The sequence below is a fragment of the Paramormyrops kingsleyae genome, unplaced genomic scaffold (genome assembly GCF_048594095.1).
Source record: "Paramormyrops kingsleyae isolate MSU_618 unplaced genomic scaffold, PKINGS_0.4 ups122, whole genome shotgun sequence".
In the NCBI taxonomy this organism is placed as follows: domain Eukaryota; kingdom Metazoa; phylum Chordata; class Actinopteri; order Osteoglossiformes; family Mormyridae; genus Paramormyrops; species Paramormyrops kingsleyae.
Genome location: NW_027326060.1, coordinates 4,837 through 12,892, shown reverse-complemented (window position 1 = coordinate 12,892; position 8,056 = coordinate 4,837). Strand labels below are relative to the sequence as shown.

Here is an 8,056-nt window from a genome sequence, read left to right as displayed (position 1 = left end):
TGGTACAGTCAGGGACTTGGCCAAGCGCTCGTTAGGTTCGTCACAGGAGGTGATGAAAACTCGTTTCGATAAAACAGCTAGAGAACGGTCGTTCCAAGAGGGAGATCGCGTGTTAGTCCTTTTGCCCTTGCCTGGCTCGTCTCTTCAAGCCCGGTTTTCAGGTCCTTATAGTATACAGGAAAAAGTAAGTCCCACAAATTATATCATTGAGACCCCAAACCGCAAGCGGAAAACTCGCCTGTGTCATATAAATATGCTAAAACCTTACGTTGATCGTGCTGACCCCGTTCCTTCGTCCACTTCTGTTTTGCTCCCCTCTGCTGTGGTTACTGTGCCGGTGCGCGAGTACTCGCCCGAACTCGATGAGCTGCACCTCGGGAGAAATTGTTTGCCATGCGCTCGCCTACCAAATTCAGAAGCCCTTAAAGTCCTCGAGAAAAGGCTTGCTCACTTACCCAGAGCCGCCCAATCGGATATCCAGGCCCTAGTGCGCAAGTTTCCGTCGCTATTCTCCGACACCCCTTCGCAGACCCCTGTGTTAGAACATGACATTGATGTTGGAGATCATATCCCCATTAAACAGCACCCCTATCGCGTTAGTCCTCATAAGCGGGAGCTATTAAAGAAGGAGACTGATTACCTGCTGGAAACGGGTCTTGCCGTTCCTAGTTCCAGTCCCTGGAGTTCACCCTGTTTGCTTGTCCCAAAACCCGATGGTACGTCTCGTTTCTGCACCGACTATAGGAAAGTCAACGCGGTAACCAAACCCGACGCCTTTCCGCTTCCTAGAATGGAAGATTGTGTGGACCGCATTGGGTCCGCTCGGTTCGTAACCAAGCTCGACCTCCTGAAAGGATATTGGCAGGTACCGTTAACCCCTCGTGCTTCAGAGATCTCCGCCTTCGCTACCCCAGACACCTTCCTACAATACACGGTTATGTCCTTCGGATTACGTAATGCCCCAGCCACATTTCAGCGACTAATGAATATAGTACTCGGCGGTGTTAGACATTGTGAAGCTTACTTAGATGATGTGGTTGTCTACTCTGACTCGTGGGATCACCATATGACGGTGTTGGACCTAGTTTTTACTAGAATAAAGGAGGCTTCGTTAGTGTTAAACCTGGAGAAAAGTGAATTCGGACAGGGCACTGTCACTTACTTGGGTAAACTGGTGGGACACGGAACAGTCAAGCCTGTGGACGCCAAAGTCCAAGCTATTACGTCGTTCCCCATACCAAAGACAAAGAAAGACCTTCGACGCTTCCTGGGGATGGCGGGTTATTACCGCTGTTTCTGCCGAAATTTTTCGGATGTTGTTTCACCCCTAACCAATTTACTCCGTAAGGATGCCCAAGTGATTTGGTCTGCTGAATGCCAATCTGCTTTCGACTCGGTAAAATCTCTGCTTACTAGTTCCCCCGTGTTAGCTGCCCCTGACTTTGGAAAGCCTTTTAAATTGGAGGTAGACGCCAGCGGTACTGGAGCCGGCGCTGTCCTTCTCCAAGAGGACGCCGCGGGTTTAGATCATCCAGTCTCCTATTGATCAAAGAAATTCTTAAGCACCAGTTGGGATACAGCACGATAGAGAAGGAAGCCCTCGCGATGTTACTCGCTTTGCAGCACTTCGAAGTGTACGTAGGTGATAGTCCCCAGCCTGTGACCGTTTTTACTGATCACAACCCACTTGTGTTTTTAAACAAAATGTGTAATTCCAACCAACGACTAATGCGCTGGTCCCTCATTGTACAAGCGTTCAACTTACGGATTGTCCATAAGAAAGGCGCCAGTAACTTGGTGGCTGACGCCCTCTCACGTATGTGACCTTTTTTGTATAGACTGAGGTAATATACTGTGTGTTACTACCTGCTTGTAATTTTGTACTTAACTGGGATTGTGGAACCTATGAGGTTCACACTTGTGGGGGGGGGTGTTACGCCCCGCTGTTGTTCGCTCCGCCCCTCTACCAGGACCACTCGGCTCGGCCCTTGCTCCGCCTCCCCGTCTGGACCCCGCCCACCTTTCCCCGCAAGCCGGCCGTCACTTCCGTCCGGCGGAAGTGAAAAGCCGGACAGAAAGTACCCTCGAGAGCTCTGCTCATATTTTTGGATTGTGTTTGGTTTACTATTTGATTGATTATTGTGTATGACGGTTTTTGGTTTCTCGGATTACGATTTCTCGCTTTGCCCTTCTCTGTACTTCCGCCCTGGTTTTGTTTGCTTTCTGGTTTTCGATCTTTCGCCCGGTTTTTGGTTTACGACTTTGCGCGCCCCTCGGACTTTACGCTTTGGCTTGTATGTGTGTTTGTGTATGTATCTGGTGCGTAGGGAGTGGTTGCCGTTTTGTTTTGTTATACTTTGTGTCCACTGATTTGGATAGGGAGTTAGGTATAGGTTTTGTTGTTTCTGTGTTCTTTGGTAGTTCAGTTAGACTTGGGTTTCGTTCGGTAGTTGGGGTTTTGTTTATTGTTTTGGCCTTTATCACTCCTGAAGCTCTTGCACCAGGTTTGCTGTTCTGTGTCTGTCTTGCGTGAATAAAATATAAAAAAACTATAAAAATATCCCCTTTGTCCACGTGTGTTCCCTTGTACACCACACCCTGTGTTCCCCTTTCCCCATTCCCTTCCTCTGTTACACCCTAACCCCTAGACAGGGTCGTAACACCTACCATTATAGGAAAACGTGTTTTCGTGAAGAAATCATGACAAACTAACACAAAATGAAGATTTCATTATAACTTGACATTCTGAGTGGTTTTCATGAAACCTGCGCTTCCCCTACAAGAGTTCAACCTACCATTATAGGAAAACGTGTTTTCGTGAAGAAATCATGACAAACTAACACAAAATGAAGATTTCATTATAACTTGACATTCTGAGTTGTTTTCATGAAACCTGCGCTTCCCCTACAAGAGTTCAACCTACCATTATAGGAAAACATGTTTTCGTGAAGAAATCATGACAAACTAACACAAAATGAAGATTTCATTATAACTTGACATTCTGAGTTGTTTTCATGAAACCTGCGCTTCCCCTACAAGAGTTCAACCTACCATTATAGGAAAACGTGTTTTCGTGAAGAAATCATGACAAACTAACACAAAATGAAGATTTCATTATAACTTGACATTCTGAGTTGTTTTCATGAAACCTGCGCTTCCCCTACAAGAGTTCGACCTACCATTATAGGAAAACGTGTTTTCGTGAAGAAATCATGACAAACTAACACAAAATGAAGATTTCATTATAACTTGACATTCTGAGTTGTTTTTATGAAACCTGCACTTCCCCTACAAGAGTTCGACCTACCATTATAGGAAAACGTGTTTTCGTGAAGAAATCATGACAAACTAACACAAAATGAAGATTTCATTATAACTTGACATTCTGAGTTGTTTTCATGAAACCTGCTCTTCCCCTACAAGAGTTCAACCTACCATTATAGTAAAACGTGTTTTCGTGAAGAAATCATGACAAACTAACACAAAATGAAGATTTCATTATAACTTGACATTCTGAGTTGTTTTCATGAACCCTGCGCTTCCCCTACAAGAGTTCGACCTACCATTATAGGAAAACGTGTTTTCGTGAAGAAATCATGACAAACTAACACAAAATGAAGATTTCATTATAACTTGACATTCTGAGTTGTTTTTATGAAACCGGCGCTTCCCCTACAGGAGTTCGACCTACCATTATCGGAAAACGTGTTTTCGTGAAGAAATCATGACAAACTAACACAAAATGAAGATTTCATTATAACTTGACATTCTGAGTTGTTTTCATGAAACCTGCGCTTCCCCTACAAGAGTTCGACCTACCATTATAGGAAAACGTGTTTTCGTGAAGAAATCATGACAAACTAACACAAAATGAAGATTTCATTATAACTTGACATTCTGAGTTGTTTTCAAGAAACCTGCGCTTCCCCTACAAGAGTTCGACCTACCATTATAGGAAAACGTGTTTTCGTGAAGAAATCATGACAAACTAACACAAAATGAAGATTTCATTATAACTTGACATTCTGAGTGGTTTTCATGAAACCTGCGCTTCCCCTACAAGAGTTCAACCTACCATTATAGGAAAACGTGTTTTCGTGAAGAAATCATGACAAACTAACACAAAATGAAGATTTCATTATAACTTGACATTCTGAGTTGTTTTCATGAAACCTGCGCTTCCCCTACAAGAGTTCAACCTACCATTATAGGAAAACATGTTTTCGTGAAGAAATCATGACAAACTAACACAAAATGAAGATTTCATTATAACTTGACATTCTGAGTTGTTTTCATGAAACCTGCGCTTCCCCTACAAGAGTTCAACCTACCATTATAGGAAAACGTGTTTTCGTGAAGAAATCATGACAAACTAACACAAAATGAAGATTTCATTATAACTTGACATTCTGAGTTGTTTTCATGAAACCTGCGCTTCCCCTACAAGAGTTCGACCTACCATTATAGGAAAACGTGTTTTCGTGAAGAAATCATGACAAACTAACACAAAATGAAGATTTCATTATAACTTGACATTCTGAGTTGTTTTTATGAAACCTGCACTTCCCCTACAAGAGTTCGACCTACCATTATAGGAAAACGTGTTTTCGTGAAGAAATCATGACAAACTAACACAAAATGAAGATTTCATTATAACTTGACATTCTGAGTTGTTTTCATGAAACCTGCTCTTCCCCTACAAGAGTTCAACCTACCATTATAGTAAAACGTGTTTTCGTGAAGAAATCATGACAAACTAACACAAAATGAAGATTTCATTATAACTTGACATTCTGAGTTGTTTTCATGAACCCTGCGCTTCCCCTACAAGAGTTCGACCTACCATTATAGGAAAACGTGTTTTCGTGAAGAAATCATGACAAACTAACACAAAATGAAGATTTCATTATAACTTGACATTCTGAGTTGTTTTTATGAAACCGGCGCTTCCCCTACAGGAGTTCGACCTACCATTATCGGAAAACGTGTTTTCGTGAAGAAATCATGACAAACTAACACAAAATGAAGATTTCATTATAACTTGACATTCTGAGTTGTTTTCATGAAACCTGCGCTTCCCCTACAAGAGTTCGACCTACCATTATAGGAAAACGTGTTTTCGTGAAGAAATCATGACAAACTAACACAAAATGAAGATTTCATTATAACTTGACATTCTGAGTTGTTTTCAAGAAACCTGCGCTTCCCCTACAAGAGTTCGACCTACCATTATAGGAAAACGTGTTTTCGTGAAGAAATCATGACAAACTTACACAAAATGAAGATTTCATTATAACTTGACATTCTGAGTTGTTTTCATGAAACCTGCGCTTCCCCTACAAGAGTTCGACCTACCATTATAGGAAAACGTGTTTTCGTGAAGAAATCATGACAAACTAACACAAAATGAAGATTTCATTATAACTTGACATTCTGAGTTGTTTTCATGAAACCTGCGCTTCCCCTACAAGAGTTCGACCTACCATTATAGGAAAACGTGTTTTCGTGAAGAAATCATGACAAACTAACACAAAATGAAGATTTCATTATAACTTGACATTCTGAGTTGTTTTCATGAAACCTGCGCTTCCCCTATAAGAGTTCAACCTACCATTATAGGAAAACGTGTTTTCGTGAAGAAATCATGACAAACTAACACAAAATGAAGATTTCATTATAACTTGACATTCTGAGTGGTTTTCATGAAACCTGCGCTTCCCCTACAAGAGTTCAACCTACCATTATAGGAAAACGTGTTTTCGTGAAGAAATCATGACAAACTAACACAAAATGAAGATTTCATTATAACTTGACATTCTGAGTTGTTTTCATGAAACCTGCGCTTCCCCTACAAGAGTTCGACCTACCATTATAGGAAAACGTGTTTTCGTGAAGAAATCATGACAAACTAACACAAAATGAAGATTTCATTATAACTTGACATTCTGAGTTGTTTTCATGAATCCTGCGATTCCCCTACAAGAGTTCAACCTACCATTATAGGAAAACGTGTTTTCGTGAAGAAATCATGACAAACTAACACAAAATGAAGATTTCATTATAACTTGACATTCTGAGTTGTTTTCATGAAACCTGCGCTTCCCCTACAAGAGTTCGACCTACCATTATAGGAAAACGTGTTTTCGTGAAGAAATCATGACAAACTAACACAAAATGAAGATTTCATTATAACTTGACATTCTGAGTTGTTTTTATGAAACCTGCGCTTCCCCTACAAGAGTTCGACCTACCATTATAGGAAAACGTGTTTTCGTGAAGAAATCATGACAAACTAACACAAAATGAAGATTTCATTATAACTTGACATTCTGAGTTGTTTTCATGAAACCTGCGCTTCCCCTACAAGAGTTCGACCTACCATTATAGGAAAACGTGTTTTCGTGAAGAAATCATGACAAACTAACACAAAATGAAGATTTCATTATAACTTGACATTCTGAGTTGTTTTCATGAAACCTGCGCTTCCCCTATAAGAGTTCGACCTACCATTATAGGAAAACGTGTTTTCGTGAAGAAATCATGACAAACTAACACAAAATGAAGATTTCATTATAACTTGACATTCTGAGTGGTTTTCATGAAACCTGCGCTTCCCCTACAAGAGTTCAACCTACCATTATAGGAAAACGTGTTTTCGTGAAGAAATCATGACAAACTAACACAAAATGAAGATTTCATTATAACTTGACATTCTGAGTTGTTTTCATGAAACCTGCGCTTCCCCTACAAGAGTTCGACCTACCATTATAGGAAAACGTGTATTCATGAAGAAATCATGACAAACTAACACAAAATGAAGATTTCATTATAACTTGACATTCTGAGTTGTTTTCATGAAACCTGCGCTTCCCCTATAAGAGTTCAACCTACCATTATAGGAAAACGTGTTTTCGTGAAGAAATCATGACAAACTAACACAAAATGAAGATTTCATTATAACTTGACATTCTGAGTTGTTTTCATGAATCCTGCGCTTCCCCTACAAGAGTTCAACCTACCATTATAGGAAAACGTGTTTTCGTGAAGAAATCATGACAAACTAACACAAAATGAAGATTTCATTATAACTTGACATTCTGAGTTGTTTTCATGAAACCTGCGCTTCCCCTACAAGAGTTCGACCTACCATTATAGGAAAACGTGTTTTCGTGAAGAAATCATGACAAACTAACACAAAATGAAGATTTCATTATAACTTGACATTCTGAGTTGTTTTCATGAAACCTGCGCTTCCCCTACAAGAGTTCGACCTACCATTATAGGAAAACGTGTTTTCGTGAAGAAATCATGACAAACTAACACAAAATGAAGATTTCATTATAACTTGACATTCTGAGTTGTTTTCATGAAACCTGCGCTTCCCCTATAAGAGTTCGACCTACCATTATAGGAAAACGTGTTTTCGTGAAGAAATCATGACAAACTAACACAAAATGAAGATTTCATTATAACTTGACATTCTGAGTGGTTTTCATGAAACCTGCGCTTCCCCTACAAGAGTTCAACCTACCATTATAGGAAAACGTGTTTTCGTGAAGAAATCATGACAAACTAACACAAAATGAAGATTTCATTATAACTTGACATTCTGAGTTGTTTTCATGAAACCTGCGCTTCCCCTACAAGAGTTCGACCTACCATTATAGGAAAACGTGTATTCGTGAAGAAATCATGACAAACTAACACAAAATGAAGATTTCATTATAACTTGACATTCTGAGTTGTTTTCATGAAACCTGCGCTTCCCCTATAAGAGTTCAACCTACCATTATAGGAAAACGTGTTTTCGTGAAGAAATCATGACAAACTAACACAAAATGAAGATTTCATTATAACTTGACATTCTGAGTTGTTTTCATGAATCCTGCGCTTCCCCTACAAGAGTTCAACCTACCATTATAGGAAAACGTGTTTTCGTGAAGAAATCATGACAAACTAACACAAAATGAAGATTTCATTATAACTTGACATTCTGAGTTGTTTTCATGAAACCTGCGCTTCCCCTACAAGAGTTCAACCTACCATTATAGGAAAA

At 39.9% G+C, this 8,056-nt stretch overlaps 1 long non-coding RNA gene across 1 annotated transcript; it reads right to left on the bottom strand.

Moving 5' to 3' along the window:
- Positions 1–310: 310 nt before the first annotated feature.
- LOC140587010 (uncharacterized) lies at positions 311–908 on the bottom strand. The gene is made up of 3 exons (XR_011988772.1): positions 641–908; positions 456–533; positions 311–367 (listed from the first exon to the last, which is right to left on the bottom strand). It is a non-coding gene; the product is annotated as an uncharacterized lncRNA (long non-coding RNA).
- Between the last annotated feature and the right edge of the window lie 7,148 nt (positions 909–8,056).